Source organism: Schistocerca nitens, chromosome 1 (assembly GCF_023898315.1).
Source record: "Schistocerca nitens isolate TAMUIC-IGC-003100 chromosome 1, iqSchNite1.1, whole genome shotgun sequence".
In the NCBI taxonomy this organism is placed as follows: domain Eukaryota; kingdom Metazoa; phylum Arthropoda; class Insecta; order Orthoptera; family Acrididae; genus Schistocerca; species Schistocerca nitens.
In genome coordinates, this window is record NC_064614.1 from 1,049,787,411 (window position 1) to 1,049,795,871 (window position 8,461).

An 8,461-nucleotide genomic window follows, 5' to 3' on the forward strand; every position below is an offset into this window, starting at 1 on the left:
CTGGCACTTATGTTTCTTCTTCGTTTCTGTTTGAGATTGAGGAGGGCTGTGCTGCAAAAAGGAGCCAGCTGCAGAAAGATCTATAACAGAAAGAGAGCGGGCGACCTGGAGCCCACAGACTCTGGTTCATGTGGTCACCATGTGGCAGCAGACCTTTGGCCTGGAAGGTGCCGGGAAGGGGGGGGGGTCATGGGAGGGGCGCCCTTGACCGGCAGACACCGAAGAAGTGGGACACTTCTCCAGCTGGGGAGTGGGAGCGGAGCCTGGGGGGGAGGGTGTGGGAACTGCAGGGGACAGGGGGAGGAGAGGGGTGTGGGACTAGGGTAAGGAAGGGGGAGGAAGGGGTGAAGATGTAACTAAACCATAGCTTGACATCATTGACAAAAGATGAAGACGTACGTATTTTGTATGAGCCTCAGTGTAGGTTAGACGATCAAGGGACTTATACTCAGTATCAGGGACTTATACTCCTGTATAAAGGGACTTCTGTATCTTCTTTTCCTTCTTATAAACTGGGCAATCCAGTGAATATGGAGAATGATTGCCATGACAATTAACACACACACAGGAGGGGAACACAGGAACTCCCCTCATGGAGGGGACATCCACAGTCACCACAGAGAGGGGTCTGCAAACAATGGGAACTCATGTGTCCAAAACGCAGGCACTTAAAACATCTCATAGGTGGTGGGACGTACGCCTTCACGTCAAATTGATAAACCATAATCTTGACCTTCTCAGGTAGGGTATCCCCTCCAAAGGCCAGGATAAAGGCACCAGTATTAATGCAATTGTCCTTTGGGCCCTTCTGTACACGCCGAACAAAGTGAACACCCCGCCATCCTAGATTGTCCCTAAGTACCTCATCAGATTGAAGGATGAGGTCCCTGTGAAAAATTACACCTTGAACCATATTCACAGATTGGTGGGGGGTAATGGGCACAGGAATTGTGCCAAGATGGTCACAGGCATGAAGGGCCGCAGACTGGGCAGCTGAAGCTGTTTTGCCGGCCGAAGTGGCCATGCGGTTAAAGGCGCTGCAGTCTGGAGCCGCAAGACCGCTACGGTCGCAGGTTCGAATCCTGCCTCGGGCATGGATGTTTGTGATGTCCTTAGGTTAGTTAGGTTTAACTAGTTCTAAGTTCTAGGGGACTAATGACCTCAGCAGTTGAGTCCCTTAGTGCTCAGAGCCATTTGAACCATTTTGAAGCAGTTTTGATCAACAACTAACTCGGCCGCATCTTGCTCAGAAAGTCCACTTCGCCAAACTTGTCCTCAATGTGTTCCACAAAAAATAAAGGTTTGGTATTGATGAAAGTATCCCATCAGTCCTGGTGTAAACCAGATAGCGGGGAAACGGTCTTGCCCTAGCCGACGAGCCTGACCCTTCTCCCAGGGGGATAGCCATGGGAGGGAAGGCCGAAGGGACAGAATAAGCAGCATGAAAAGAATCCTTGTCATTCAAAGAGGCAGCTGTAGAAGAATGGCCAGGGTTCTGGACCCATATGCGTTTCATTTGCATAGTGTCGTCCCTGATACCACCCACTCCAATCAGGGGGTCTCCTCACAGGCGCCACCCAGCCACAGCAAAGGCCATCTGGCATGGCGGCCATTGCCAGGAGTTCTGATGCTCCAGGATGACAAACAACCACTCCTAGGCTTACACGAGGACGTCACAGCTCAGGTATCAGAAGTGTGATCCCTGTGTGTTCAGGGGGCTCAACCAAAAGGGTACATAGCGACCCCACCACATGGGCTGGCTACCGTGCTGGCTATGGACCCTAGCATCGGACAATGACGTGAAGGAAAAGATGGAAGGAAAGAGGAGGGCACACGCCGAAGACACTAGGTAAGGTACTATTCCGCAAATGGCTCACACTATGGAATAGAAATTTAGTAATTGAGGTCAAAGCCCATAGGGGGACCAGAGAATGCCAAAAGGATGAGGTAATTACGCAACAAAACCAAATCGCAAAGCCAACATAACCAGGAAGATAGTGGGGGCCATCATAAACAAGGACACCAAGAGAGTGAGAGGTTAGGGTGGAGGGGAAGGAGCAAGGACAGGAAAGGAGGCAATGGGAAAGGAAATGCAGCCCAGGAAAGAAGGAAGGCTGCAATAGCTCAGGGCCCCCTGCTCGCCATGCACGTACTCATGAAAGGACCGCGAGCCCACTGGGGAGTAGATGTCATCGTGCCGACGAGAAACAAACTACATTTAGGGCTGGAAGTGGTCCCTAAGGATAGATGGATACGTTTGGTGATCCATTGTGCCTTCCAGAACGACTAGTTCACCCAATGGAGGCCCATAAGCAGCAACGCTCGTTGAACAGACGTTGAGGAGACACTGTAGGTAGCCCATTGGTTCATCTGTGCGGTCAGTTGCTCAACAGTTGCACATCTACTCGCCCTTAACACACTTACACAGTTGTTATTAACCCTCGTCATCTATGGTCTTTAGTGCACCATAGGTGCCTCGGCGGTAGTTTTGGATAGCGCCAGTTTGCCATGCACGTTATACTTTAATCACGGTGGCATATGAACACTTTATAAACTTAGCCCTTTCCGAAATTCTTTTACCCTTGCCCGAGAGCTAGTGATGATGACCTTTTGTATGTCAGATAAATCGCTGTATCCGCATTATGACAACGACCACGCTGTTTTCAGCGTCCCCCGGACATGCTATGTATACCCTCCACTGCTAGTGCTGCCACTTGCCATCTGTGAGTAGTTGCTGCTTCATTTCAGACTCACTGTCTCTTTCCGGTCATATGTTGCACTGAACTCTTCTGTGACGTTTTCTGTCAGAAATAACCCTGTATATATCCTGCATTAGGCTTCATAAGAACGTAAACGTTGTTAACTGTAAACAAGAGAGTGTACCATTCAGTGTCTGTCTCAGTACCACAAGCAAGGCAGAACAGTCAACAAAGAAAACACACAAGGACTTAGTTCACAGCGAGACCTAGTAATCAGAATTTTCGCGAGCGTGCACAGGTATCGGACAAAGTAGAGTGGCCGATCGTAGCAGGAGCGTTGTTGGGCTATCGGGTGTTGTGTGTGCCGCGTAACGTGACGAATGAGTCACGGTGCTTTGCTTGCGATACTCTATTGTGTTAGTTTCCATTATCTCCATCACAAAGCTTTCCGTATCGCCTTCAGGCCACGACACTAAATCCCTTCGCCGGAAGGCGGTACATATGATCAAAGAGGTTTGTGTCGGCTCTTTCAGGTGGAATGACAATAATGACGTAAGATTTCGCGTGGCCAGTAGCATGGCTATGTGCGCCCTTCCTGGGTGTATAAATACATGTATCTAGTGATGTAAACAGTGGCTGTTCTGACTAGCGAAATTGTTGAGACGATTCCGCTGGAACAAATATCAGCTCTTTTATCTTATGTCAGAGGAGGGAGAAGGAGGAGAAGATTAACGTTCCACCGAATACGAGATCATTAGAGACGGAGCACAAGCTCGGATTAGGGAAGGATGGGGATGCATAGCGACCGTGTCCTTTTGAAGGAGCTATATAGGAAAATCACGGAAAACCTAAATTAGGATGGCCAGACGCGGGTTTGAACCGTCGTCCTCTCGAATGCGAATCCATTGTGCTAACCACTGCAACCACTGCGCTACCGCGTTCGGTTTTTCCTGCAGAGATCGTCACTTATTTTTAATGTAACACATTTTGCACAGCATGCTTCAAACAATCTTGGAAATCGCCTAACAAGAAAAGTCTCGAGAAAAAAAGAAGGTAACGAACCTCTTCGCACTTCAGTCTGTCTTCTTGACTTTATCGTAGAGATCTGACTCTCTGCATACTCTAGTTCGAATGCACAAGGGGGAAAAGACGCAAACTACTCATGAGAAATGCAGGACTTTTTTTTTGCGGTCTGACGTGAAACTAGAAAATTGTTAGATGTGCCGACACATTGAAGTGTAGGCGATTCGTGTATGACTCACGTTTAGGAGTCTCGTGGAATGCTATCGAGTGCTGCCGGCTCTTGAAGCTTTCTGACTGGTCTCACCCTCTCTTCGGGGAAATGTAGCGCAAGTGCATCATAGCTTTTTAGGGCAGCGCACAAGAACTGCGCATCAGGCGGAACAGGCGCGCTGGAGTGGAGTGGGCGGAGATCCTTCCAGTTCTTTATGGCAGCGCCCGGGTGGGGCAGTGAAGACGCCGCGGCCGTCGAGGCTGAGTGCAGCAGATTGATGGCGTCCACCCGGACCACAAGAAAACCGGCTGCCGCGCGCCTCGCCGTAATTCAAGGTGGCAAAGGGGAGGGCGAGAGAGGGGGGAGAGCGCGGCGGACAAACGACGTCCACGTGTTCTGCGCTTGTCGCTGCTAGTCCCGCGGCAGAGTCGACAAACAGCCCCGGCTCTTCCATTATCCAATTCTGGCCGCGGCCGTGCAATGTCTCTTGTCTTCTGTGTTCTCGCACGAATTTTACTGGGGTTTGAAAAGGCTTTGCGGCAGTTTTGCCACTACCACGTGTATCTGCTTGGAAGTCTTTTATTTTTTGTTGTGAATCATAACTTTTACAGTGATGTATTCAACATCACCTTTTCATTTCTGTATCTAAGTAACGACCAATTCACAATGGGTATAAGGCCCAAGCGACTAAAGTGGTACCTTGAGGCGCCAAACTGAGAGGGGCGCCACGATAAGGTTTCTGTACTGTACAATTATCTGCCATGCAGTTATGTTAAGGATCGTGCAGGTCTGCAAAGATCTCCAAAGAGTTACTACGGGGGCGTGCTGAAAAGTAATGTCTCCAAATGCTTACGTAAAAACTCTTAAAATTTTTTTTAGTAAAACAATATTATCAACATTCTGCATCTTGATTCTTCGTGTCTATACATTGATTTCTCAACATAGTCATCCACGTGACGAACACATTTCTCCCAATAAGAGACCAGTTTATTGATACCGTCATTGTAGAATGTTTGACTTCGTTGATGGAGCTTTTAATGGTTCTTTAATTACGTGACCATTACGGCACTCCAACCCCAGTTTTCGATACCAGTAATATCGTACTACTTTTCTGCGAAGTAACAGACATATTTTTGTGAAAATATTCACATTTGGTTTTATTGATGTACAGGTACTTCGATGTATCGATATATTACACTGATATGGTTCAAGTGTGTATTCATTTCTGTGAGACTGTCATAATCTTCGACTAACTTGTAACCGTTTTGGCGCGAATGCGCACAGAGCAGTCTTTGTTTCACTTAGCAGAAGTTAAGTTGTTATTTCGCTTTGTAAAAGAACAGTCAAGTCTTGTGATTGGTTAAAGTGGAAATTAAATATATGAAGATTGATCCAAAACTGTTTTCTTGATGACGTGACAATTAAGAAGAAGTATATGTGAATTTACAAGAAGTTTAATAAAAATGTGGATCGTAAACACCAAGTCAAAAATTATTTCTACCATACCATTGTTCTGATTTGGGATTGTTTGATCATTAAGAATTTCCTGAAAAACGCATTTGTTAGTTCTTCAAATATTGCTAAAATACTGATCTGGACCTTCTAGCAGTCAAAGTGTAATCACCCTAGAATCAACAACATGAGCCACAACAACTTCGACGAAATCTACGTGGGAATTCATTCAAGATAACTGCCAAAATTAATGACTTTTTTACAGTGACTTCATTATTTCCATTCTGACGATACCATCCAGTCAATAACTTTGTTGTTGCCCAATAAAGCGAACATATGCTGCGTGAGCTACATTATGAATCTGATTTCTAACCTACTTTGCAAGTGGTGGTATTGTTAGAAGCTACAACCTCAGCTCTGCTTACATCGCTTCATCATTATCTAAGTGAAGTGCTCGAGGGTGTTCTCTAAGTTTTGGCAATAGATAAAAATTGGATGGTGTCAAGTCGGGACTGTTTGGGGGATGATCGATGACAGTGAACCCAAGGCATCGGATAGTTGCAGATGTCGCAGCGCTCATGTGGGGTCTGGCATTGTCATGCTGAAGGAGACGATGTTCCTATTGTGGACGAACACTTCGAACTCGAAACTCGATTACAGAATCCTGTTTCTCACGCATCGACACAGTTACGTTGCCACAGCCACGTTACACGTTACAATTCGGAGCCCTGTAGCGGCAGAGGTTTGCAAATACGTAGACATAAAGAATAAAGACGTAGAATCTTAACACTTCAGAGACCATACATAATTATAGAAACAGACAAAACAGGGCACTACCAGCCAAGAGGCGGGTTGCGAGACTGGCGGACATTGTTGTCATATGAAATGAGACCAGTCTGAAACAGTGCGAGGTGGCGCAGTGGTTAGCACACTGGACTCGCATTCGGGAGGATGACGGTTCAAACCCGTCTCCGGCGATCCTGATTTAGGTTTTCCGTGATTTCCCTGAATCGTTTCAGGCAAATGCCGGGATGGTTCCTTTGGAAGGGCGCGGCCGACTTCCTTCCCAATCGTTCCCTAATCCGAACTTGTGCTCCGTCTCTAATGACCTCGTTGTCAACGCGACGTTAAACACTAATCTCCTCCTCCTCCAGTTTCAAAGCGACTGGTGGCTCGCGCTTCGATAAAATCGCAGCCCGACCTCTAATCGGCCGCGGTCTTTGTAACACAGTCGCGGTCCGAGCTGTGTTCGGGCTTGGTCTTCAAAGTGTTAATAACGTTTGTTTTATTTAAAAAGCTTTAGGAGTTTTCACACAAAACTTTACGAGGCTTTACTTTTCAGCACGCCCTCTCATAGAGCTACAGAGTACCACAGATTTAGTTGATAGTACTGGTAGCTTTGAAGAAGACGAGATTAGAAGAGGACTTTACTAGTATGATTGTGGTATCGATAGCTACGATGCCACGGCGTAGGTGCAAGTTCGTAGGTTGGCACTACACCGACACTGACGACAGCGCCCTCTAGCCGGCGCTGTGCAGCTCTACGAGCGCCGCTGAAGATTCAGCCTATTTGATTCCGAGGAGACGACCTAGCAACATTGTTTCTACTTCATAGGGTGCCATTACAGACTTTGTTACTTCAGTTAATTCAATGACAGTTTGTCCAACTACTAGTAGCAGTTAGCATTGATACCTGTACGCCTTCGCACCTACGTGCTCATCTCAGCCAAAGTTAAGTAAAACCACTTTTAATTGCAATACCAAGCATTTCACCTTTTCCTGCTCCTACTAACTTCCTACATTCGGCCTACCCTTCAGTTTATAGGAGCAGACCCACGCGCCGCCTTCCAGGTGGGATACAAAAATGGTAATGGATGCACAGGTCTAATGATGAAGGCGAAGCAGGATGTGCCTTTACGATAAAATTTTTTACTTTATTGTTGATGCAGCTGTGTACCCACTAAAAGTAAGATTTGAGCTTATCGATACTCACAGTATGAACTTCAGCCTTCTACGCAATATTCATGACGTAAGATTACGAAAAACGAAAACCGTGCAAGGCTCTTGAAACTGTGTTAAGTGATGGTGGCGATTGTGACATCAGTGGGAAGGAACTAAACGATGAAGTATTGAGCTTAACGCCCAGTCTTCCTGTTTCAAGTTCTCTGTAAAGCTGATTATCTTGTATTACAAAAGGAATTGACATTTTTTCCAACATTTCTGTAAGCTTACGAATTCTGTTGATCTTGTGTGTGTCTGTAGCTAGTGGAGAAGACAGTTTTTTCAAAACTCAAATTGATCAAGACACATCTTAGCTCAACACTACACAAGATTGATTATGTGCACTATCAACTTAAGTTGAAATGATATCTTGCACAGTTCAACAGCGTCTTATGTTTAACACACCAGTATAAAATTTTATGATATTTTTGTATCTTTGGTCCATTTTTTCTGATAGAGAGTCAAATAATTTGAAAATTAGAAGCATAAAAAGCTTCGTTATTAAAGGAAAAAAGAACAGAAATTTTGTACATTTATTATTTCCTGCCAGTTTAGTAGGTAACATGTTACTATTGAAGCTATAACAATATAATGAGCTAGTTATTTCTGCTTTTACTGAAAGTTTTTAAATATCTCAGCAGTTGCCTTCAATGGAAATGAATTGTTCCTTCTTTTAATATTTAGCACAGGTATACAGTTAAAATTTTGTTGTTGTTAGGGAGAGATGATTAAACAGCACTTATTTTGTGGTGTCACATATCAATAGAATCCCACGGCCGTTTTAGCATTGGAACTATATGTTCCTGTTAGATGCCGATCGCAGTTGCACAGCATCTGGTGGACCCAAGAGTGGATGCGTGGCGAGCCACAGCCCCGGCGACTCTAGACCATGAGAGCCTTCTGCTGCCCCAATATAGGACAGCTGGTGGCAGACACTAGCTCCACGTACACTGGGAGCCTCTTTGCAACATGAGGCTACGAAAGTGCCGCCTAGTCATGGCTCCGATTTCATCATTCGTGCTTTATTACAGAGAGCCTCATCCTTGTCGACATTGATAAATGGACTCTGTTTCTT